The sequence below is a fragment of the Bos grunniens genome, chromosome 24, assembly GCF_055505025.1.
Source record: "Bos grunniens cultivar Pamir isolate PY7600 chromosome 24, Bosgru_T2T1.0, whole genome shotgun sequence".
NCBI lineage: Eukaryota > Metazoa > Chordata > Mammalia > Artiodactyla > Bovidae > Bos > Bos grunniens.
In genome coordinates this window covers 56,652,686-56,677,707 of record NC_141188.1, presented here as the reverse complement: position 1 = coordinate 56,677,707, position 25,022 = coordinate 56,652,686, and the positions used below count along the sequence as shown (strand labels likewise).

At 40.0% G+C, this 25,022-nt stretch overlaps 1 long non-coding RNA gene across 1 annotated transcript; it reads left to right on the top strand.

Annotated features, from left to right (window-relative positions):
* Nucleotides 1-481: 481 nt before the first annotated feature.
* Nucleotides 482-22,367, top strand: LOC147346321 (uncharacterized). Its single transcript, XR_015154108.1, has 2 exons — nt 482-602; nt 22,052-22,367. It is a non-coding gene; the product is annotated as an uncharacterized LOC147346321 (long non-coding RNA).
* The last annotated feature ends 2,655 nt before the right edge of the window (nt 22,368-25,022 follow it).

The window sequence follows — 25,022 nt, the reverse complement described above, 5'->3', positions numbered from 1 at the left end:
TGATCAACTTGTCTAACCAATGCAATCAACTACTCAACCCAAACCTCCTACTAAACCAAGTTTCCTAGTGGGTAATTGCTGAAGTGAGAAGGAACAGGTCATAGGCTAAAATCCCTAGAGAACTGACTTCATAAAGCCACTGATAAAGCCATTGCTTCATATAGAACTACAACTGCCCTTTCAAAAATCTAATAAATGTGCCTTAGTACTCACATTTCAGAGCATACTGTGGCTGGAATATATGCTTTTGAAATCTGTGGTGAAAGGATTGCTGGAGATGATACACTCACTCCATTGTTCCCCTCCCAAGACTGAGCCATTCATGAAAAAAGGAGAGGGTAACGGACATAGGTCTTTCTAGAGAATACTGCACAGCTCCTCAGAAACTCTGCTCTTGGGACCCTCTCAGAAAGCCCTGAAGGAAAAAATCACAATTGGGAGTGAGGTCATGAGCTCATGGCATTACCTGTGCTATTATTACATATTATTGCTTGCAAGTGTGCTGCTGCTGCAGCAAAAAGAAACAGCTTGTTCTCTGAGATGTTGTGATGTCTTTGAGATGACCCAAGTCATCAAACACCCACAGTCCTCGGGGAGTGCAGGTAAGAGTTTGTGGTTGCTGGCTGCTGTTTATTTGAGGTGGAGGGGAGCACAGAGAGGGCAGGTAATACGTTTTGAAAAGTTTGGGGCTGGAGGAAAAAAACCAACTCCTCCATCTCTGGGTGCAACACTTTCCCCTTTTATTCTGGAAGATTTTCAGCAACAAACCAATCCTTAGCAATTCTGACTAAATTTCTTATCATTAAAATAGCATGTGAATGAAACAAAAGCAGCACGCATATTCTCATCACATGTACTTTTTTTAGTTCCAAGAGCAACAAAATGCATCTGCGTGTTTTCCCATAGAAAATACCTGGAAATGGTGGGAAAATTTGGGTGATTTCTTAAAATTCTCCAGATAAGGGTTTTCATACACGGGTATGACTGACTGGATGTGTATCATCTTTGTCATCTGGCTGCAAGTGTATCTACTCAGGTCTTAGACTTAAAAACCTGTCAAATTGCCTTGGATTCAAAACTGAGGTCTCGATTTGTATTTACAATATGCACTACTTGTACCTAAGTACTTGTCCTGATCAGGTCATGCATGGAAATGCAGCTAGTCGTGGGTGGCTTGCCTACCACTGATGGGTGTGTTTGGAATCAGTCACTCTTACCATATGGCAATCTTCCATGACATCTTTCTTACTCCACTGGAAAATAATCTGGGAGGGGCAGGGGGGAGAAGGAAAACTATGGATAAAGTTGCCTTTCATAAAGAAAGGCCAGACCAAGAGCCAGCACTTCTTAAACCTATTGCTTGATTCAAATGAAGCACAGAAATACGAAAGAAATTTTAGAAACTTCTAACACAAATTTCAAATAGAAGACTGAATTTTTATGGTTGAAAGGTGTGTAGTAGGCACATTTACCCAAATCCTTTTTTCCTCAAAGGGAAAAATTCCATATGTTTACATTTTATATTTATTACAAAGAGAACATTTGAAATTACACATAGATCTTATTTTAAGGAAAACAGGTTATGAAAAAGAAATTTCCAAACAAGACAAATTTGATGGATACAACTGCACTTAACAAAACAGATTTTCATATTTTGAATTTACCACGGGATTTCTTCTGCTGAGAAAAATAAATATAAGGCTTGATCTAACACAAATGGGATTTGTGAAGCACAGTGAAGAGCATGGCAGGGAATAGATAATGGTGCCTGACTGCTTGAGTTCAAGTCCTACCCTTGGTTATTCCTCAGTTTCCTCAATTAAAATAGAGTTTATGGTAACAATGCCTAACTCTTAGAACTGTTGGAAGGATTAAATAAGCAAATAATTGTAAAGCTCTTAAACAGTACCCGATACACAGGAAGTTCCATATAAGGGCTTGCGAAGTGAAGTTCAATTAACACATTATTTCAGAAATTAGGAGAAACTTGTAAATTACATGATTGCGTGTTAAGATGTCAACGTGGGAATATATTTTTTATATTCTTAAACCTGCCCCCATATTTCAGTTTTTCTAAAGGTATATCACTGGCAGTAATAAGTCTTGGGCAAATATTCCTTCTGTACTCCAAGTGATTTCTACTATAATCATAAGCAACGACAGGTAACACTCCTACAAATATTTATATTTAAGGATTGCAGCATGTTTTCCCATGGCTCCCTACACAATGGTGCTTGCTTTAATGACAACACAGAGTTGGATTCGTTTATTTTGTTTGCAAGCCCTACTTCCTTGTCTCTCCAACCACTTCCTCAACCTTTCCCATCATTACTTGAAAAATAAAGATGGAAGGGAGGGGCAGAGAAAGAAAAGAAGGGAAACCAAACAAATAGTTTCCAATAAATTGGTATTAGCACTGGATTAAATATCACCATGACCAGAAACATAAAATTTAAGCAAATACATTTTATTTATCTAAATAACATATCTCCGGAACTCATTTTTTTTTTTTTTTCAGGCGAGGCTTTACTGGGTCCCCTGCTACATCCTGTGTGTGTGGTGGGGCGAGCTGGAGAACAAATAACAGTTTCCCTAGCTTGCTCGCTCCCTGGGGAGTCTGGGGCACGGGGGCGCGCGGGAAGTGCTTGTTCCTTATATAGGGTGAAGGTAGGGGGGTTAAAAGGATGGGCCAGAGGGTTGGCTTAGGTGTTGCCCACCCCTTCGGTGAGTTGCATGCCTGGACACAAGCAGTACCCGGCCTTTGCTCCAGGCTCTTCAAAACTGGGGTTTTGGTCTCTTTGCATCTTTTGCCCAGAATGTGCTCTAACTGCTGCAAGCATGCAGTTATTTTTAGTCTCATATAGTTTCTTTGTATTTTGTTGCTGGAGGAGAGCTGGGTCCACCTGAAATTCATATTCTAAGGAGACACCAAAGGAATCCAATTCTCAGTCTGACCCTGGGACACCCTTCAGGACTTGGGTGGAGCATGGGGCAAGTGTGAAGCATTTGCTTGAGGGGTACAACTTGTCTTTTCTCCTTGTAAGAAGACTTTGTGGTCCTGTTCGGATTTTCTTTTTCTTGGGGAGACAGACCAAAAAAAATGCCTTTCTGTCTTTATGTATTCATTCATGAGAGGGTTAAGACTTGTCCTACAAAAACTGACCTGTTTCCAAAGTGAACAAGTGACCAAAATTTAGGAACTTATCTTGAAAAACAAATTAGAAATTTAGTTTCTATACTATACTCAGCATGTAGAAATTATAATATAAAAATTCCCTTTCTAAACATAGGGTTGCTGGAATTGGACAGGGAAGGTTTCATTTGTGTACTCATCTAAATAACGGCTTTCATGTCCAACTTCTATTTATCTTCATCTAGACTTTTCTCATCCCTTTGGGCTTAACAAACTCATTCTTGTTACCTCTCACATAATCATTTTGCATTTTGGTCCTGTTGTTGTTTGACTGCTTTTTTTAACCATATTTCCAAGCCAATGTTTTATTTTCTACATAAGCCAAGGAAAGAAAGGAGAAAAATAAATTAGTACAAAGAGGAACATGGGAAGCCAAGGAAGTTTTAGGGACGCTGGACTTCCACAGAAAAATAGAAAGACTATGTAATTTCTGCTTTATAAAATCTATATTTTTGCATTACTGTATTAGTTTCCTAGGGCTCTTGTACCAAAGAACTACAAACTAGAATTCTTAAAATAACAGAAATTTATTCTATCATAGTTTTGGAGGCTAGAGATCCAAAATCAAGTTGTCAGCAGGGCCATTCACCCTCTAAAACTCTGGGTAGAATCGTTCCTTGCCTCTTCCAGCTTCTGGTGGGGGCCACCAACCCTTGGCTTCCCTTGCCTCGAGCTCCACCACTCCGAGTTCCACCTCTCTGATCACACGGCCTTCTCCCTGTGTGTCTGCCTCCACATCCTCTTTCTTCTTTTTTTACTTTTTTTTTTTAATTGGAGGATAATTGCTTTATGATGTTGTGCTGGTTTCTGCTGTACAACAATGTGAATTAACTCTCACATATACATATACCCCCTCCCTCTTAAGCCTCCCCCTGGCCCAGGTCATCACACACCACTGAGCGGAGCTCCCTGTGCTGTGTAGCAGCTTTCTGATTGCTGCTGCTGCTGCTAAGTCACTTCAGTCGTGTCCGACTCTGTGTGACCCCATAGACAGCAGCCCACAAGGCTCCCCCGTCCCTGGGATTCTCCAGGCAAGAACACTGGAGTGGGTTGCCATTTCCTTCTCCAATGCATGAAAGTGAAAAGTGAAAGTGAAGTCGCTCAGTCGCGTCCGACTCCCAGCGACCCCATGGACTGCAGCCCACCAGGCTCCTCCGTCCATGGGATTCTCCAGGCAAGAGTACTGGAGTGGGGTGTCATTGCCTTCTCTGGCTTTCTGATTAGCGGTCTATTTTACACACAGTCGTGGTATATGTCAATGCTACTCTCTCAATTCGTCCCACTCTCTCCTTCACCAGCTTAATTCACAACTCCTCCAATCTGTGCCTCTCTTCCTGCTCTGTAGATGGGTGCATCGGTGCCATTTTTCTAGATTCCATTTATATGTGTTAATATACGATATTTGTTTTTCTCTTTTTGACTTACTTCACTCTGTATAACAGGCTTTAAGTTCCAACCTACTTCACTATGACCTCATCTTAATTATCTCTACAATGACTCTATTTCCAAATAAATCATATTCTGAGGTCCTGGAAGTTAGGACTTCAATATATCCTTTGGGAAGGGGGGAAGGACACAATTCAACCCATCATGATTACTAATAGTGATAGTAACCACATCTGCATATGATCTACATACCGATCTCACTTAACCTAATAACTATCATTCTCCCTTATTTGAAGAGTGAGAATCTTTCATTACAAGTCCCTTGCCCCAGCTTACAGAGCTGATAAAGGTGGAGTCAAGATTTAAATAAAAACTCTAGAGACTGACCCTTTACTATCAAATTTTATCAAAGGATGTGGTTTATACCATCAATAAGCCTTCCATATTAGCTGGGATTAACTGTTCATAGGCTTAACTGTAAGAATGATACATTAGATGGGAACATAGGGTGATCTTTAAATACCAATATCTGTTTTGTTGGAGAACAGTCAACACCCTTTAGTCCTCAGACTCTAGGGTTTGAGATACCACAGTTTGAAACAGCTCTTGTGCCCGTGATATAACCTGAAACAAAAGATTTTGAAGATGCCAGATTACTTGAATAGTGCATATGTACCCTTGAGCTTTAAAATGTTCACCTACACTTTTTACAAGCCAAGAAAAAAAAAGTTGCTAAAATTTAAAATACTACACTGAATAGCTAATGAGAACCTCCTATATAGCACAGGAGGAGAAAGGTACAATCCGTTTGCAGGATGTATATTAAGTTAAATTAAAAATGCATCCCAATATATAGCGGGTGCCCACAAACACTGTTTGATTCCACTTACACGAGGTACCTGTGTGTGTGTTAGTCACTCAGTCGTGTCCAACTCTGCGACCCCACGGACTATAGCTCTCCGGACTACTCTGTCCGAGGGATTCTCCAGGCAAGAATACTGGAGAGAGTTGCCATGCCCTTCTCCAGGGGATCTTCCCCACCCAGGAATCAAACCCCAGTCTCCTGCATCGCAGGCAGATTCTTTACCATGTAAGCCACCAGGGAAGCCCATTATGCACTAGGCATGGATCCAAAGACTGAGTGTACAGCAATGACGTTATATATTATATTTAAACTTATACGTGAGTTGTATTTGACCCCACTTTCCCTTTTTCTCCATCTTAGCTTCTAGTCAGGAAGTGAGGACAAGTATTGAACAAATAACCAGTTATTGGGAAGAACAGGATACTTTGGTCACTTAGAGCAGAAGACTAACTTAATTTTATAAAATTTTTATTGGAGTATAGTTGCTTTTCAATGTTGTATTAGTTTCTGCGGTACACCAAAGTGAATCCAATATATGTATACATATACCCTCTCTTTCTTTGAATTTCCTTTCCATTTAGGTCACCACAAAGCATTGATTAGGGTTCCCTGTAAATTCTCATTTATAAGAAACACTGACTTAATCCTGAGATTGGAAGAGATCTCCTTTCAGGAGTGACCTCCAGGTGGTAACTGAGAATGAATTTTCTGTTTTAGAATTTTCTGGATAGAAAGGAAAGAAACAACTCTTGAAACAAAGCAGAGTGAAAGAGATGATTAAAGGTTTTTTTAAAGAAGGGTCTGATCCCAAAGGCAAGGGGAAACCAGGCACTAAGCCAGGACCCTGTGTAACACATTCTGTTTGTGCTATTAGATTTAATCCCGATGACCACAAGGAAAATATTATTACCACATTTTCTTAAATGAAGATTAAGGTTTTTTAGGTGGAATTAGCAAATGCTCAAAGCATCATAAGCTAAAATTCTGGCTCCATATTTTCTAAATAACTTAATCACAAAAATCCTTTTTTAAAAGACATCTAGAAATGTTCCATTAGAATGTGATAACAGCTTTTCATTTCAGAAAGAGTTTATAATTGTTTTAATGAGAAAGAGAAGAAAACTGAGGTCCCTGGTAGAATAGAAATTCTCTTTCTATAATTTCAAAATATTCCAAGTCGACATGAAAAGAGTAGGGCAATCTGTGCTTGAAGTTCTTCATAGATTTTGAATGATCATTGTAACAGACTGCTGGAAATTCTTTTTTCGTGTGTCTGATGCATTCAACAGGAGATACAGCTGAATCGGTCAGAGGCACAATCTTCAGAACTTTTACATGACACTGAGCCCCGCCGTAAAGGCTGCTTCAGTGCAAACAGAAACAAGGAAGTGCTCCTTGCTCTCCAGTAGGATTTACTTCCAAAGCACTTTCCCACATCTGTTACCACCACTTAGTCACCTCTAAAACCTTTTCAGTCATCTCACCGTTTCAGGAAACCGTTAGTGCCATCCTATGGATGAGAGACCAGAGACACAAGGCTGCACAGGACAGTGAGCACCTACAGTTGAGCACAGGGAACTCTACTGTGTGGTGGCCTAAACGCGAAGGAAATCCCAAAAAGAGGGGACATATGTATATATACAGCTGATTCACTTTGCTGTCCAGTAGAAATTAACACAGGAGAAGGCAATGGCACCCCACTCCAGTACTCTTGCCTGGAAAATCCCATAGATGGAGGAGCCTGGTGGGCTGCAGTCCATGGGGTTGCGAAGAGTTGGACACGACTGAGCGACTTCACTTTCACTTTTCACTTTCCTGAATTGGAGAAGGAAATAGCAACCCACTCCAGTGTTCTTGCCTGGAGAATCCCAGGGACGGGGGAGCCTGGTGGGCTGCCATCTCTGGGGTCGCACAGAGTTGGACACGACTGAAGCGACTTAGCAGCAGCAGCAGCAGCAGAAATTAACACAGCATTGTAAAGTAACTAAACTCCAATAAAAATTTTTTAAAAACCAACTTTACTTCAGGAAAAAATAAAAAAATAAAAATACTGTACAGGATTTTCCCAAGATCAAGAAGCTATAATGGATTTAACAGAGATACAGATCTCAGAACCCTGACCTCTGACCTTTCCACTGGGGTTTCTCAGTCTCAACATTACTGAAATACCAGGCTGATGAATGTTTATCCTGGGTATTACAGAATGTTCAGCAGCATCCCTGATTTCTACCCACTAAACACGCCAGTAGCAACCCCTTGTGCTGTGCTGTTCTGTGGCTTACTCGCTCAATCATGTCCGACTCTGTGCGACCCCATGGGCCCCACCAGGCTCCTCTGTCCATAGGATTCTCCAGGCAAGAATACTGGAGTGGGTTGCCATGCCCTCCTCCCAGGGATCTTCCCAACCCAGGGATCGAACACAGGAAAACTGGAGTGGGTAGCCTATCCCTTGTCCGGGGCATCTTACCGACCCAGGAATTAAACCAGGGCCTCCTGCACTGCAGGTGGATTCTTTACCAGCTTTGCTACCAGGGAAGCCCAGCAACCCCCTACCTCCAACCAAAAATATCTTCAGACGTAGAAAGATGTCCCTCAGAGGACAAAAACCACACCTTAGTTCAGAATCTACACTCGATGAGTCTGCCTGCACTGAATGCTTCCAAGAATGTATATTATATCCTGACTTATGGTGAGACAAGTATTTTTTTATGGTCTCCTTATTTGTATTATAGATACATATTTTTATCAGGCAACTTTTCTTTCTGCATAAAAATTAATATTGCAAAATTAATATATGTCTTTGAAGAAAATTTGGAAAAGGAAATTCATAAACACTCCTTAGAGATAGCCATAGTTAAAGCTTGATGCATTTCTTAGGAGTTAATGCATATTAATTTGTATATTTTTAATAAAATTAGCAGTATTTAATTACAAAACTTTATAATTAGTATTTTCTAATCTTTTAAATATTTTCAAATAACTTTAAAGACTATCTAGCATTCCATTAGATAAATATATTGCATATTAAATATATCACATCTTACTTTAAAATTCTCCAAGTTCCTTTATTATAAATAACTGTTGTGAACACATTTGTATTGAAATCTTCAAGAATATCTCTCTGATTATTTCTTTAATGTAAATTCTCAAAGTTGAGTTACCAAATAAAAGGGAATAGCTGGTTTATTGTCATATTATCAAATTAAATTACACTTCCAACAGACAGAAAAAAAAGTTCTCCTTGCCCCAAACTTCTGCCAACATTCAGTTATTTGTTCTCATTTTCAGCAACATTAACATTGGACATTTTTAATTACATTATTATTTAATTTGTCTATTTTGAATTTTGAGAGCAAAGATTTTTTTAATTCCTTTTTTCCTCATTTTGTAAAGTGCCTGTAGTACATGTTCTTTGTCATTTTCTTCTATTGAATTATTAGTCTTTTTCCTTCAAGATTTGCAAAGACTCTTCAGAATTAAAAAACTGCAGTTGTTTATCAACGATAATGTAATTCTTTTCTTCAAATTTCATTTCTTTTAATTGTTGATGATGTCTTTTGATTTTAATTCAGGACGTGTATATTTTTTTAAATTCCATTTTGAGTTGCATTACACCTGAAAATTGATTGTGAGGGAACTGGCAATGGTATAATAATGAGCTTTCCCATCTATAAGTACTTGTTCTTTTCTTTTTTTTTTTAACTATCCTTCGGTAAAGCTGTCTTCTTCATAAAGGATTGTGTGTGTTAGTTGCTCAGTCGTGTCCAACTCTTTGAAACCCCATGGACCCATCAGACTCCTCTGTCCATGGACTTTTCCGGGCAAGAATACTGGAGTGGGTTGCCATTACCTTCTCCAGGGGATCTTCCCAGTGCAGAGATCGAACATAGGTCTCCTGAATTGCAAGGAAATTCTTTACTATCTGAGCCACCAGGGAATCCCAATTCCTAGCTTTATAATATTTTTAAGAATAGGATTTATTTTTCATTCATCTTGGTAACTGTTTTTTGTTTGTTTGTTTTACTGTTCTCTCTCCTTTACAAGATTCTTTAATTCTAAAAAATACCAAGTCCTCTGCACATGGTGGATATTTTTTAAATGATAACTGATGTGCAGTTGTTCTTTAAATCTCAAGGCTTTTGAAATTACATTAGATGCTGATCTGTGGGTGGCATTTTAAGAAATTGGTCCAATTCACATTCTTTCCTTTTTGCATTATGCCACCCAGGTGGCTCAGCAGTAAAGAATCCACCTGCAATGCAAGAGACGTGGGTACAATCCCTGGTTGGGGAAGATCCCCTGGAGGAGGGCATGGCAACCTACTCCAGTATTCTTGCTTGGAAAATCCCCACCGACAGAGGAACCTGGCGAACTATAGTCCATAGAGTTGCAAAGAGTTGGAGGTGACTGAAGTGACTGAGCACACGTGCATCGGGCACTTAAATGACATTCTAATAAAAGCATAGTTAACAATAGGGCATATTGAAACATTAAGAAATCTTCTCTAACACAGTTTAACAAAACAGGAATCAGATAACAGTTTAAACGTATATACTAGTCTAGAAATTAAACTTTATCATCTCCTTATTGTGTTTATTTAGATACTGATGGAAAACACTGCAATATTAATTTATATAATGATACAGATTTTTATGTCAAATTCAAATGAAGTTGTCAAAATAACAGTATTTACTCCTTCTTAGGGGAAGAGAATGAAAAAAAGCAAAAGTTTTTGAGGAACTTTATTACTTGTTATTTTCCCAAGTAGAGATCTTTTGATTAGTAAATCTAAATCTTTTCTAATTAGCACATTTGACACTGTAAAAGAGTGTGACCTAAAGGAATTTTTAAAACTTGAAAGCAGTTAGCCAGGCTAAGTGTTCTTTTGCGATCTTTATACTTTGAAAATGCTTACTGTTGGACTCCTTTTCTTTTTCATATATAGTGCAAAGATAAGGTAGCTTCCACTCATGACCACGGTACACTTTTCATGGTATTTATTGCCTCCATGAGCAGGGACCTCCAAACAGATGGACACAGCTGAGGCAGCTTAGCACAGAGTAACTAGAATGTAAAGACAGGAGACCAATGGGCCCAGTGAGTGGTTCAGAAGGTCTGCCTTTCCCTAAAAGTCCTTGGTCAAGGGCACAGGGTGAAACTACGTAAGGCCCACCAGAGAGCAGCTACTGCAGGGCTAAGAGAAAAACAGACACACTTGAAGTTGAGTAATGCTGAGGAAGCTGAATTTCCTTTCCCATCAGAGTCAAGAGATATGTTTAACATTACACAATGACCCAGTTCGATCCCTGGGTGGGGAATGACTATTCACTCCAGTACTTTTGCCTGGAGAATCCCATGTAGAGCCTGGTGAGCTACAGTCCATGGACTCACAAAGAGTTGGACACGATTGAGCAACTAAACACACACATACACCCAGAGGATTCTTTGGTATACATTTGAAACATCAGCAAATGAGTAAAAACCATGCCTTAGAGTAAGTCCCACTTCAATCTTCCCACCACAAGATAACAGAAAATCCTGGCAGGAGCCGCAGAAGAGAGAGTCCCATCAGTTCAAAAAGGCTTAGGAAATGTCTTGGACTTCTCACAGATCAAGCCTGACAAAGTATAAAACCAAGTTGATCAGCCAATGATTGAAGTTGCTCGTAGAACAAAGATTATTACTTTTCAGAGGAAGACAACAAAATCCAGTTCCATGTGCAATGTCCACAATGGAATCAAAATTGGTGTGATATGTAAAGACAGAGGAAAATGTAACCCACAGTCAAGAAAACAGAGCCAACAGAAATCAAACCTAACATGGCTCAGATGTTTGACTTAGCAGATAAATGTAGTAACGTAGCTGTTATAAACACATACAAAGACCTAAAAGAAAATACATTCAAACAAGTCAAGACAAATATGATCTTACGGTCATCCCAGAAAGAAGAATTTTATAAATGAAACATCTCTTCATGATAAAAACTCATCAAACTAGGAGCAAAAGAGAACTTCTTCACCTTGATAAAAGAACTCTCAAAAAAACAAAACACAAAACAAAACAAACAATAAAATCCTACTGCTAACATAATTAACTACTAATACATAGAGCAGTTCTTGCTAACATCAAGAAAAGGCAGGCAAAGACACCCACTCTTACCACTTCAATTCAGCTTTGTACACACATCCAAGACATTGCAATAAGGCAAGAGAAAGAAACAAAAGACATACAGAATGGAAAATAATGAGCAAAATTGTATTTATTTGCAGATGACAATGATGTCTGAAGAAAACCAGCAAATCTATAAAAAAACAAAAAACTAGTAACTAGTCAATGAATGCAAGGCCAATGTACAAAAATCAATTATATCTCTATGTGCTGACTACCATTAATTTGAAACCAAATTATCTTTCTAAAACCATATACCATGCATCAAAAACATGAAACACTTAGAAATAAGTGTTTCCACAAAAGACCAATAAGAGTTCTCCACTGAAAGCTGGAATCAAGGTTGCCAGGAGAAATATCAATAACCTTAGATATGTGGGTGACACCACTCTTATGGCAGAAAGCAAAGAGGAGCTAAAGAGCCTCTTGATGATGTGAATGGGGAGAGTGAAAAAGCTGGCTTAAAACTCAATATTAAAGAAACTAAGATCGTGGCATCTGGTCCTATCACTTCATGGCAAATAGAAGGGGAAAAGCTGGAAGCAGTGCCAGATTTCCTTTTCTTGGGCTCTAAAATCACCGTGGATGGTGAATGCAGTCAGAAAATTAGAAGACAATTGCTTCTTTGGCAGGAAAGCTATGACAAACCTAAACAATGTGTTAAAAATCAAAGACATCACTTTGCTGACAGAGTCTGTACAGTTAAGGCTTGGTCTTTCCAGTGGTCACGTATGGCTATGACAGCTGGACCGTAAAGAAGGCAGAGGCACCAAAGAATCGGTGCTTTTGGACAGTGGTGCTGGAGAAGACTCTTGAGAGTTCCTTGGAAAGCAGAGAGATCAAACCGGTCAAAATTTTGTTAATCTCTTTTCCAATTGATGGATATTGTGCTGTTTTCAATTCTTGGTACTGTGAGTAAAACCATAAGCATTTCTGTGCAAATCTTTTTGTGAAATATGCTTTCATATCTCGTAAGTGAATACCTATGAGTAAAATTATTGGAATAGGTGTATTCTTGGTTGTGTGAGAAACAACCAGGCCTATTTTCTGGAACAGTTTTAACACTGTACATGCCCACCAACAATGTGTGGAATTTGAGATTGCACTGCATCCTTGCCAATATTTGGTATTTTCCATCTCTAATTTTAGCCATTTCAGTGGCTGTAGTGGTATGTAATTGAGGTTTTTTAACAAACTAATATGTTCATACAATGAAATACCACCAGCAATTTAGAAATACATATATCTGTAACAACATGGATAAAACTCTAAAACATCATGCTGATTTAAAGAAATCTTCCCCCAAAGGAGTACATACTGCACCCTTGTATTTGTATGAAGGTCTAAAATAAGCTAAACTAATCTATCACTTAAAAAAAAAATCAGAATAGCAGTTGCCTCTAAGGTTATGGGAGCGAGGATTGGCTTGGAAGGAACATGAGACAACACAGGAGTTACACATTTGTCAAAAGTACCCAACTATACAGTGAAGGTTTCTATATTTCACCGAAAGTAGATTTTACTTACAGAAAATATAGACAGTAATTGAATTCCAGTTAATGATATACAGGCTGAAACGTTTAGGGTGAAGTATACTAATGTCCGCAACTTAGAAATACATGAAAAAGTAAGATAAAATAGAAGGCTAGATGGATATAAATATGATAAAGCAAATATAGCAAAATGTTAACTATAGCAACTATGTAGTGAGTACATGGGAGTAATGTAGCTTTATTTCAATTTTTCCTTCTAAAATTTTTCATATTAAAATATGAATTTAGCAAAGTTGTAGGACACTAGATCAATATAAAAATCAATTGTATCTGTATATAAGCATAAAAACAACTGTAAAATCTTTTTATAATGGCATAAAAACTTAAAATACTTGATAAATTTAATGAGAGGTATGTAAATTTATACACTGTGGAGTAGAAAAACATTGATGAGAGAATTTTTAAAGATGTGAATGAATGGAGAAATATACCACAATCACGAATTAGAATACTTAATATTATTAAGATATCGGTTCTCCCCATATTGATTTATAGGTTCAATGAATTCCCAATCCAAAGTCCGGCAGGCTTTTTTTTTTTTTAATTAACAAGATGACCCTAAGACTTAAACGGAGCTGCACAGAGTCTAAAATAGTCAGAGCCTAAGATAGTCAAAACAAAATTGGAAGAACCGAACCACCTGATTTCAATATTTACTACAAATATTGTAACCAAGGCAGAGTGGTGACGGCATAAGCATAGACTAATAGATTAATGCAACAGAGTAGAAAATCCAGAAGTAGATGCACATACTTATGCTCAGTTTACTTTTGACGAAGGCGCCAACATAACTCAATGGGTAAATGACGACCCTGCCAACAAAGGGTGATGAAACAACGGGATATTTCTATTTTAAAAAATAAACCTTAACAACATCACATATATAAAATTTAATGCAATATGGATAACAGACTTAAAGATAAAAGCTAACCTATAAAACTTCTAAAAGAAAACTTCTAGGCAAAAAAGTCTTCATGACTGTAGTAGGCAAAGACATGTTCTTAGAACGCAAAAGGTGTCCATTTTTGTTTTTTCAATTTACAAGTTAGACTTCATATAAATTTAGACCTTATGATCTTCAAAAGACATCAGTGAGAAAATAGATTAAAAAATAAGCCACATGCTGGAAGAAATATTTGCAACACATACATTAAAAAAAGAACTTCTAACATAAAGCACTGCTACAACTCAGTGTCAGAAGAAAGTCAATTTTAAAAAGGCAAAAGAGTTTAACAAAGACTGCAAAAATGATACATGAAAGGGTAATAAAAACATGAAAGATATGCACCATTCCATAAAATGCAAGTTAAAACAATGAGATAGCATACCACACTCATTAGAACAGCTTAAAGTTAAAAAGTTGACCACACCAAATGTTGGTCAGAACTCTCATACACCACGGAGAGTACGAAATGGAAGGATCACATTGGAAAACGGTGTGGCAGTTTCTTACAGAGTTAGACACAGACTCAGTATATGATCCAGGAAAAAAATGCCATAAAACTTTTACATTAATGCATAGGACTTTTTCCATAATAACCAAATACTGGGATCAACTCACACTGTTTTTCAAAGGTGAATGAACAGGTAAACTCAGGCACATTAGACTACTAACCAGCAATTGAAAGGAACAAACTAACAATACACTCAACAATATGGAAGAATCTCAGCAAAGCTGTGCTAAGAGAAGCAAGTGAAAGTCACTCAGTCGTGTCCAGCTCTTTGCGACCCCAAGGACTATACAGTCCATGGAATTCTCCAGGCCAGAATACTGGAGTGGGGAGCCTTTCCCTTCTCCAGGGGATCTCCCAACCCAGGGATCTGCAGGGGATCTACCCAACCCAGGGACTGAACCCAGGTTTCCTGCATTGCAGGCAGATTCCTTACCAGCTGAGCCACAAGGGAAACCCAGACATAAGCCAGACATAAAACAGTGCTTTCTGATTACATGAAGTCATGGAACCACCTGAATTAACCTCGAGTGACAGATTACACTGTTTATTTGCGGTGTGGGGAGCAGAGCAGAGAGACCTGCCTCAAAGAAGCAAAAGTGAATTTTCTGAGATGATTTGATCGGGTTGGTGGTTATATGAATATATACTTAAAACAAAATTTATCAAACTATATATATCATGCTTACAATGCTTCATTGTATAAAAACACCTCAAAAAAGATTCAAAAAATTATTTTGCTGAAGATAAAATGGCTATCATTGGAAGAAGTATTTAGTGGTGCATAAATAAGAAAATTTTAAATAAATACCAACAGCAACTAAAACTAATTTGGCGGGCCATTTTTCTTGGTGATATTTAGGGAGCATTTACTGGTTTTGCAATCATTTTTCTTTCTAAATGTGTGTTTGGCTGAACTATGTAAAGCTTAAAAGCTTATTAATGCTAAAGTCACATCTTAACCTCTTCCACGCATTAAAACTGTCAATCAACTTTTATAACATGAATGAGGTACTTTACCTTAAATCTGTCAAGATAATTGCTAAGATTAAGCTAAATGGAAAGGAAAATAAAAGTAAAATGTGAGAAGTTATTTTTAAATTAAGAGCAGTTTCTATAAGGAGTTGTAAAGCAGCGTGGCGATATGATATATTGGTTTTTCTGTATCTTTCCATCTTGGCAAATGCTAGGGAAGGCTTAATTTTCATGCATATGCTCAAGGACCTAACACATCAGTTCTGGTGCCTTCAACTGCAAGGAACAGGAAACCCTGGTTCTGCTGACTTAAACAAGAAGGTGCTTATATTATCTCATGTAACAAGAAGTTCTCCAGACACTGTTCATTCCCCAGCTCAATGTCATCTTTCCACTGGGCATCTGTTCTCAGAACAGCACCCAACAAAGCTCCGAGATCATGAGTGTGGCACTGTGACCCCATCCAGGGAAGAAGCTCCCATTTCTTTCTGACTGTATCCTTTACGTCAAGCATTCTTTCCCATCACACTTCTCACGTTTCTCAAGCCAGACTCTCCTCATTTGCCCACATCAATATAATTCATTCACAGGAGAAATGAGACCAACACAGTGGACCTAAACCAGCTCTTGTTAGCAGGTGGCTTAAGCGGAGAGCAGAGATCTGAAGTAAGCTGGTTCTCTTGGGAAGGAGGAAGGACCAGGAGGGAAGGGAAGTTCAGCAGAAAGTCAAAAGCGAGTGCAACACCAGGCAAAAAAGAAACTCTCTTCCTAAGTTCTATTAAGTTTTTGTGTTAGCTTCACATGAATACCTGTCTCTAGGGGCCTTTTCTACCAGTAAAGGCAAATCAAACTGAAAAACTCCAGCCACCAAAGCCAGTCTTTGAAATCCTCTGCCCCCTTTAAAGGGCTCAAGAACATTTGCTGACTTTTCAGCACAGAGGAAATTAAAGCAATTCTCACTCCTTATGTGGCTATTTACTGCTCTCTACATCACTAACCCGTATTTATTTCTTGGTTTGCAGCACAGTGATTGTAGAGTAAGTGCCAGGCAGCAAATAGCTTCCTCATCGCTGAAATTGGTCGTGATTTTACTCTCCGCGGAGCATATTACATGACCGTTCAATGCTGGTAAATGGCCATGGGCTTTTCCTCCGCTTCTAATTGCCATGATGTGTAGGATGGGGGATGGGCGGCTGTTTCCATCTCACAGTCGACTTTACATGATAGCTTAAGATACTAAACTTCGTAGCGTTTTCTCTACATAATACACAGCGCTAAGCCAATGTCCAAATAGTCTTCGTCTAGCAGGGTGTGTTGTTCTTTAACTTATTACTTTTCCATGAGCCAACATGCCTTCCACCAATATGACGTCACTGTTGCACACACAGAAAGCAAACTTGTAAAATTCCCACACTCAGATGAAGTTGCGTCACACACTGTGAATGAATGTTGGCGGCAGATTGCAGTTTGAATTAATATGCAAGTTAGTTCACTCCATCTCATTTTTACCCTTGCAAGAAGCAATATTACCTACTCCATTACTATCAATATTCCGGCCTAAATACGTCTTAACCCAACTTAGCACAACTCTTAGCTTCAGACCATTAAAATACCCTTATCCCTGTGGTTGAGCAATTATGATGGTAAAATCATATGTTTCCTCAGCTATAAAATGTGAATGTAGCTAAGGGGGAGAGGGCATCCCCAGTGGTTCAATGGAAAAGAACCCGCCTGCCAATGCAGGAGCCGCAGGAGACACAAGTTCAATCCCTGGGTCAGGAAGATTCCCTGGAAAAGGACATAGCAACCCATTCCAACATTCATGTCTGGAGAATCCCATGGACAGAGGAGCCTGGTGGGCTACAGACCATATGATCGAAAAGAGTCGGACGTGACGGAAGTGACTTCGTACACACACACTCACACATGCGTGCACGCATGTAGCTAAGGGAAGACAATGTAATCCGTTCCCAGTAACTCAGGACATGGACTAAGAAAGCTTGCAAAGAGCTTGTTCTCAAACATGGCTGCATTGGAACGATCTGGGCAACTTCAAAGAGTTCTGACGTCAGGGCACCAGCCTCTAGTAATTTAGGTTTAGCTGGTCTGGAATGCACCCTGGGCATGGAGCTGTTTGTTTGTTTTTTGACTTCCCAGATAACTCTAATGTGCCTCTAGGGTTGAAAAATCATGTGTTTAAACAGTGTGTTTAAACACTGTTTAAAGTGTGTTCCCTGGACCAGGAGCATCAGTGTTACGTAGGAACATGTCAGAGATTCAGACTCTCGGGCTTTGCTCCAGACCTACTGAATCAGAAACTCTTTACAGAGATCACTAACTTGAATGGGACTCCTGGAATGGACCCTAATCCTGTATGAACAGTGTGCTTATAAGAAGAGGAGGTTAGGACACAGACACACACAGAGGGAAGATCATGTGAGGACAAAGGGAGAAGACAGCCATCTACAGACCAAGGAGAGAGGCCTCACTAGAAACCGACCCTGCTGACATCGTGATGGTCCAGCCTCCTGAACCATGAGGAAGCGAGTCTTTGTGGTTTCAGCCACCTCGTCTGTGGTCCTTTGTTACGGCAACCCTAGAAGACTCATATGTACTAGTGCCTAACGCTAGTTTCCTGGTCTATGATCCAGTTCCTGGCCCTGTTCACAGCATTCCCTTCAAGTCCACGACAAACTCCTTAGGGAGGAGGAGGAAGCAGTGGCTTCCATCTTTACTGCCTTGAAACAAAAGACTTGAAAGTCACTGATTCCTACAAAATTCCTGAGACAGGAAGGCTAATGGTGAGCATACACGGGGAATATTTTCATGTGTGTTACGCTGCTCTCTTCTACATTTGTACTTTCTAAATACAGCGCCAACCTCAGGGTTCTCCAAAGCGGCATGCAACTTTCTGCACAAACTGGGACTTGGGCTTTATTGTAGCCAACAGATTCTGTTTGAACATCGTCTACCGTACGCAAATCCCTGTGCTGGAACTGGTGTGTCAGAGAGAGCTGTTTGCCAATATGTATGTTGTTGTTGTTGTTTAGTTGCTAGGTTGTGTCTGACTCTTTTGTGGCCTCATGGACTGTAGCCCGCCAGGCTCCTCTGTCCATGGAATTTCCCAAGCAAGAACACTGGAGTGGGTTGCCATTTCCTTTTCTAGGGGATCTTCCCAGCCTGGGATCAAACCCGCATCTCCTAAATTGGCACATGGTTTCTTACCACTGAGCCACCTGCCATTATGCATATGAATGTGTAAATCTACATATAATCTCCTCTCTTGGGGAGATAAATGGATATATACCTAAAAACACAACTTGAAGGCTAGGGAAAATAGGAAAACTTCCTAATGAATGAAACAGTCATAGTTATCAAACAGTATGGTTAAGAAAGCAGCTCCAGTTTGAAAGTGACATTTTCAATGGGTTAACTTTGGACAAGTGGATAGAACATGAGATTTTAAGAAAACTCTGGGGGATATTTCTTTTCTGTACTATGTTAAACATTGAAGAGATTAAGGAGAATGCATTTCGTCCCCCCATTTGTAATTACAGTCACATGATGGTGTCCTTTGTACCTCATAAGGTAAAGAACATGGAATATATATATTTTGGGGCTGCACCAGGCCTTAACTGCAGCACATGGGGTCTTGAATTACAGCATGCAAACTCTTAGTTACAGCATGTGAACTCTCGGCTGTGGCATGCGGAATCTAGTTCCCTGACCAGGGACCAAACCCAGGGTCGCTGCGCTGGGAGGGTGAAGCTCGAGCTGGACCACCAGGGAAGTTCCAAGAAAACGGATGTTTTAGGTGTCGGACCTGCGAGCAATGAACAAGATTTCCTCTGATTCATGTTCTCTGTGCTATCTCCGCTGCCTCGTGAAATCCTTCTAGTTCTTAAAGCCTCACACCACTATTCTCTCCTCTTCAAGTCATCTCCTCCTCCTCTAAGAAAAATTCCTTGCTCCTTTTCTATATTTTCAAAGTCTTTTGCACATACGTATATAACTTTTTGGACTTCCCTGGTGGCTGGTAAAGAACCTGTCTACAATGCAGGAGACTCAGGTTTGATTCCTGGGTCAGGGAGATGCCCTGGAGAAGGGAACGGTCACCCACTCCATATTCCTGCTTGGAGAATTCCGTTGACAGAGGAGCCTGGTTGGGTGCAGTCCATGGAGTCTGTACACGGAGCGACTAACACAACACACGTATAACTGTTTATGTTATGCTTTGGTAACTATATGTGTCCATCTCCTTGTCCTAGTTTATTAGATTTTTGAGGACAAGCACTGTTTTCTTGACCTATATGCTGACTTAGTATCTCTGCATCTGGCTCAAACCAGGTATCAAAAAAAAAAATCATTAACCAAGATATGGAAGCAACTTAAGTGTCCCCCCACAAATGAATGAGCAAAGAAGATGTCTGATCTTTATACAATGCAATGTTACTCAATCCTTAAAAAGAATGAAATAATACCTTTTACAACACCATGGATGGACCTAGAGATTATCACACTAAGTGAAGTAAATCAGAAAAAGAAAGACAAATATCTTATGATATCACCTATATGTGGAATAAAAAACAATGATACAAATGAACTTATCTTCAGAATAGAAATTGACCCACAGACATAGAGAACAAATGAAGGAAAAAAGGGAGGGGGATAAATTAGGAGATTGAGATTAACATATACAGACTACTACATATAAAATACCCAAAAAGGACCTACCATATGGCACCATACCATATAGGGACCTCTACTCAATATTTTGTAATAACCTATAAGGGAAAAGAATCTCATACACACACACATATATATACACACATATACATATATATAACTGAGTCACTTTGCTGTACACCTGAAACTACCACAACACTATAAATCAACTATTCTTCAATAAAAAGTAAATAAAAAATAAAACTTTAAAAGTGTTGAATTTAATCAAACTGAAATGGACCCCATTGAAATGGGTGTGGTTTCGAGTTGGAGGATAAAAAAAAAATGAGACTGCAGCAGCTTTTCAAATAATGCAAAATACAATATCCTAACACAAAGTATTGGGCTTCCCTGGTGGCTCAGCTGGTAAAGAATCCACCTGCAATGCAGGAGACCTGGGTTCGATCCCTGGGTTGGGAAGATACCCTGGAGAAGGAAATAGCTACCCACTCCAGTATTCTGACCTGGAGAATTCCATGGGCTGTATAGTCCATGGGTTCACAAAGACTCGGACATGACTGAGCGACTTTTACAATAACAATCTATTGGGATAATCTTTGCAGAGTATATGGTTTTCAAACAATGTGTCTCTTCCTTAGTTTTTATTTAAATTCTACTGTCTTGGAGAATTACCATTTGTCCTTTGAAGGAGTGTGTGTGTGTGTGTGTGTGTGTGTGTGTGTTGCAGCCATGAGTTCTCTACAGGACACCAAAATGACACAGGAAGAAGGGCAGGCACAAATTTTTGCCTCCTACTCATGGAAGGATGCTGAAAGAATCAGAGTTAGAATATAAATCCCACCCTGAACTGTTCTGTTCGAGTCCTTATTCTTGATGGAGTAACTCAAGTATGTGGACATCTGTGAATTATGGTATACATGGGTTATTCTGACGGTGGGAAGATAAGAGACCGTGCCAGTGAGCAGAAGAAATGTTTTCCAAAGGGGGAATGGAAGGGATTCGTGAAGGAGTCAAGAAAGGATTCGTGAAGGATTCCTTGCTCTGGAGGAAGAGGAAAGGGGGAAATGGAGAGGAGGCTAGAAATGGTGAGATTTGTAAGACAAGGAGGCAAAACATGTCCTTGTCTCTTCATTTCCGGAGATAGACTCAGATAGTTTTTTCTACACTATTACCCCCTCTCGTTAGTCTTCTCCTCAGTCACCAACCTTTAATAATAAAGACTGTTCTACAAAAAGCAACTTTGCGCTGGTTGCATGGAGATAACTAGAGCCCGGGGCAGTAAAAGGCACCACGGCCTTCTCTGCCTCAGTCCGAACCCTCATGGTGCTCACTGTGTCTGTCCTGTGTGATTCTCTCTGAGTTCCACGAAGCGGACATCAGCAGGAAGCCCGTGGAGACTCACGGCGAGCTGAGAACAGGTGGCAGGACCAGGCAGCAGTGACCAATGGCTAAAGGCATCTAGGAACGACTGGCCAAGGGAGGGTCTGAGGGTGGGGCTTGAGTTACAGTAACGATTAGACCAGGGACTTCCTTGTGGTGCAGAGGCTAAGGCTGCATGTTCCCAGTGTAGCAGGCCAGGGTTTGATCACTGGTCAGGGAGCTAGACCTCACATGCTGCAACTGAGTTCATGTGCCACAGCTAAAGATCTCACAACCCACAACGAAAAGTGAAGCTCCCAAGCACCACAACTAACACTCTGCAGAGCCTCTCTCTCTCTCTCTCTCTCTCTCTCTATATATATATATATATATATATATTTTTTTTTTTTTTAAGTATGACTTCCGTGGTGGTCGAGCGGCTGAGAACCTGCCTGACAGTGCGGGGCACACAGATTTGATCCCTGGTCCGAGAAGACTGCTCCATGTGCTGTGGAGCAGCTAAGGCTATGTGCCACAACTGCTGAGCCCGAGCTCTAGAGCCTGTTCTCCACAATAAGAGAAGCCAAAGCAACGAGAAATCCAAGCATTGGAATTAGAGAACGCCTGAGCACAGCAGGGAAGATCCAGCACAGCCACAAATAAATAAGTTAACAAATTATTTTTTAAATTAAAAAAAATAAAGCATCATATCTTAAAAAAAAAAAAAAAAAGCCTGTATGTCACAAGGACATGTTTCTATGCAAGGAAAGAGTTAATAATTTCAAGTTGTTACCAATAGATAACAAAGAAAAATTTCCACCAGGACAGACAAAAGTGATGGCCTAGGGGGTGGTAAGTAGTTACTTACTGTATTTATTATCCAGAGAAGAATACAGATTATATATTTCATGGGCCAGATGGGACTAGTTATTTAATCCACAGTAATGACGACTCTAAATGGTTCTATTGAATTTCTACTTGAAAGTATACTTCAGAAGAGTTGCAGGCTATGAGGGAATAAAGCAAGAAACAAATGTAATATTTAAAGGATATTTTTGCTAAGGCTTAATTAAACTTGAGATTTTGTATCATTCTGTGTATAATCTTCAAACGATTTTTTTTCCTGAAAAAAGAACCAGAAAAAGTGGTAAGAAATTAGCCTTAGAGCTATGTAGATTTTGAAGGGCCCTTAAGGAAGAAAAAAAAAATGCAAGGAAATATACAGATTTCAGTCTGAAGCAAAGAACTGAAATTGCTTTCTTCCTCCTACACTTCCAGCAACATTGGTACCTACTTGAAATGAACAACTGCTAAAGGAAACAGCTGGCAGAAAGCTGTTACTGCAAAGCAAAGTGCAATATGCATGCTGTAATTAGTCTGCAATCATTACTCAGTCCACTGTTGGAGAAAAACCTTAATTTGATCACACCAAAAGCATTCCTATCACTGAGCAAAATTCAGGGCAAGTCTTCCCCCCGCCCCAACCAAATAAAACTCTCGATTTCACCATCGATAATGGTAACACAATGAATTTTTTTTTTTAATGTGGTCAAAGTGACAACTGGACCATAAAGAGGCATGTCAAACCAATATTTTTTTTGTTTACAGTGAGAAATGCCTAAGAATAATAGCTGAACACTTTTGAGCGTTTACTGTGTGCTACCTTGGCACTGTCCAAAAGAAATATAATGCAAGCCACAAATGTGAGCCACACAAGCAAAGTAAAATTTACTAGCAGCCACATATTTCAAAACAAACAAACAAACAAACAGTATCCTAACTTAGGCTGCCATAACAAAATACCACAGATGGGGTGGTTTCAATAGCAGACATTTATTTCTCACAATTCTGGAGTTTTGGTGTCTGTTGAGAAGCCTCTTCCTGGTTTGCAGAGAGCAGTGTTCTTCCTGCAGCCTTACGTGGTGAACAGAGAGAAGGCTCTGGTCTCTTCTTCTTCTTATAAGGGTACTAATCCCATCATTAGGGCTCCACCCTCATGACCTCATCGAATTACCTCCCAAGGCCCCACTTCCAAGTACCATCACATTGGAGGTTAGGACTTCAGTATGTGAATTTGGGGAGACACAAACGTTTAGTCCATAGCTACAAGTAAAATTAATTTGAATACCATATTTTATTTAACACAGTCTATCCAAAACATTTTCTCTTCAATATGAAATAAATAAAAACCATTAATGAGATATGTTACACACTTTTTTCCTACTAATCTTCTAAGCCTAGTGTGTAATTGTGTTACCTGGTAAAGGTGTTGGTTTCCTTCTCGGTCTATGATCTGTCCTTTAGGACGGATCCATGAGAATATTAAAGTCAGAAGCAGAAGGCTATGACTTGGCGACAAGCAAATAAAAGTCAACAGCCAGGAAGGAGAGGTAAAAGAAATGTCCCACAGGACTTCCCAGTGGTCCAGTGGTTAAGAGTCCAAGTTTGCCTGCTAATGCAGGGAACACAGGTTTGATCCCAGGTCTGGCAAGTTTCCACATGCCACAGGGCAGGTAAGCCCGTGCCCCACAACTACTGAGCCTGAACTCTGGAGCCCGAGAGCTGCAGCCACTGGGCCCCACATGCCTACAGCCCCTGCTCCACGACAAGAGGAGCCACCACAGTGAGAAGCCTGTGCCCCGTAACTAGAGAGAAGCTCCCGACTGCCGCGGTGAGAGAAAGCCCACATGCAGAGACCAAGACCCAGCACAGCCAAAAAATAAATAAGTGATTTTAAAAAAAGAAAGAAAGAAATATCCTACATCCCTCAAGCCAAGCCTTGAACTACGGAGACAGCTATAGAAACATGAAGGTGGGTATCAAGAAGCCTGAAAACATCAGGGTTGGTGGAAACTACAGGCTCCTGGAAATGCTTTCGGCTGGAAACTTTGTTCAGTGTGGCAGTGATGGTGGGAAGAGGCACAGATAAATGTCCCTGAGACAGAGCAGATGGAAAAACAGACATTCTCCATGCTGCCATCAAGGGTCCCCAAGGTGCAGAGTTCCTTGGGGACACGCCTTCATGCTTGGGATGAGAGCAAAGTGTGCAGAGCCCAGATGCAAATGGCAGAGGCCACCTTCTCCAGCATCAGGGCCCCACTGAATCCCCAGGGAGCCAGCCCCAACCAGCCAAGTGGTCCAAGTCCAGCCTCTCCAAAACGAGGAAATGCGAGGGTCAGCCCCTCCATCACCCCCAAGCAGATAGTGAAACCCACACACTGTGTGCCATCTTGCAGAAGAAAACAGTGAATGGGGCGGATTTCTGGAGGTCTGGCCGTCTTGCCGAGAGATCAAATACAGGGACTGCTTAAACACAGGGCGTTGAACTTTGAACTGAAAGGAAGCTGTTAAAACCAGAAGACACTGAGCTATTTAATGAACAAGTA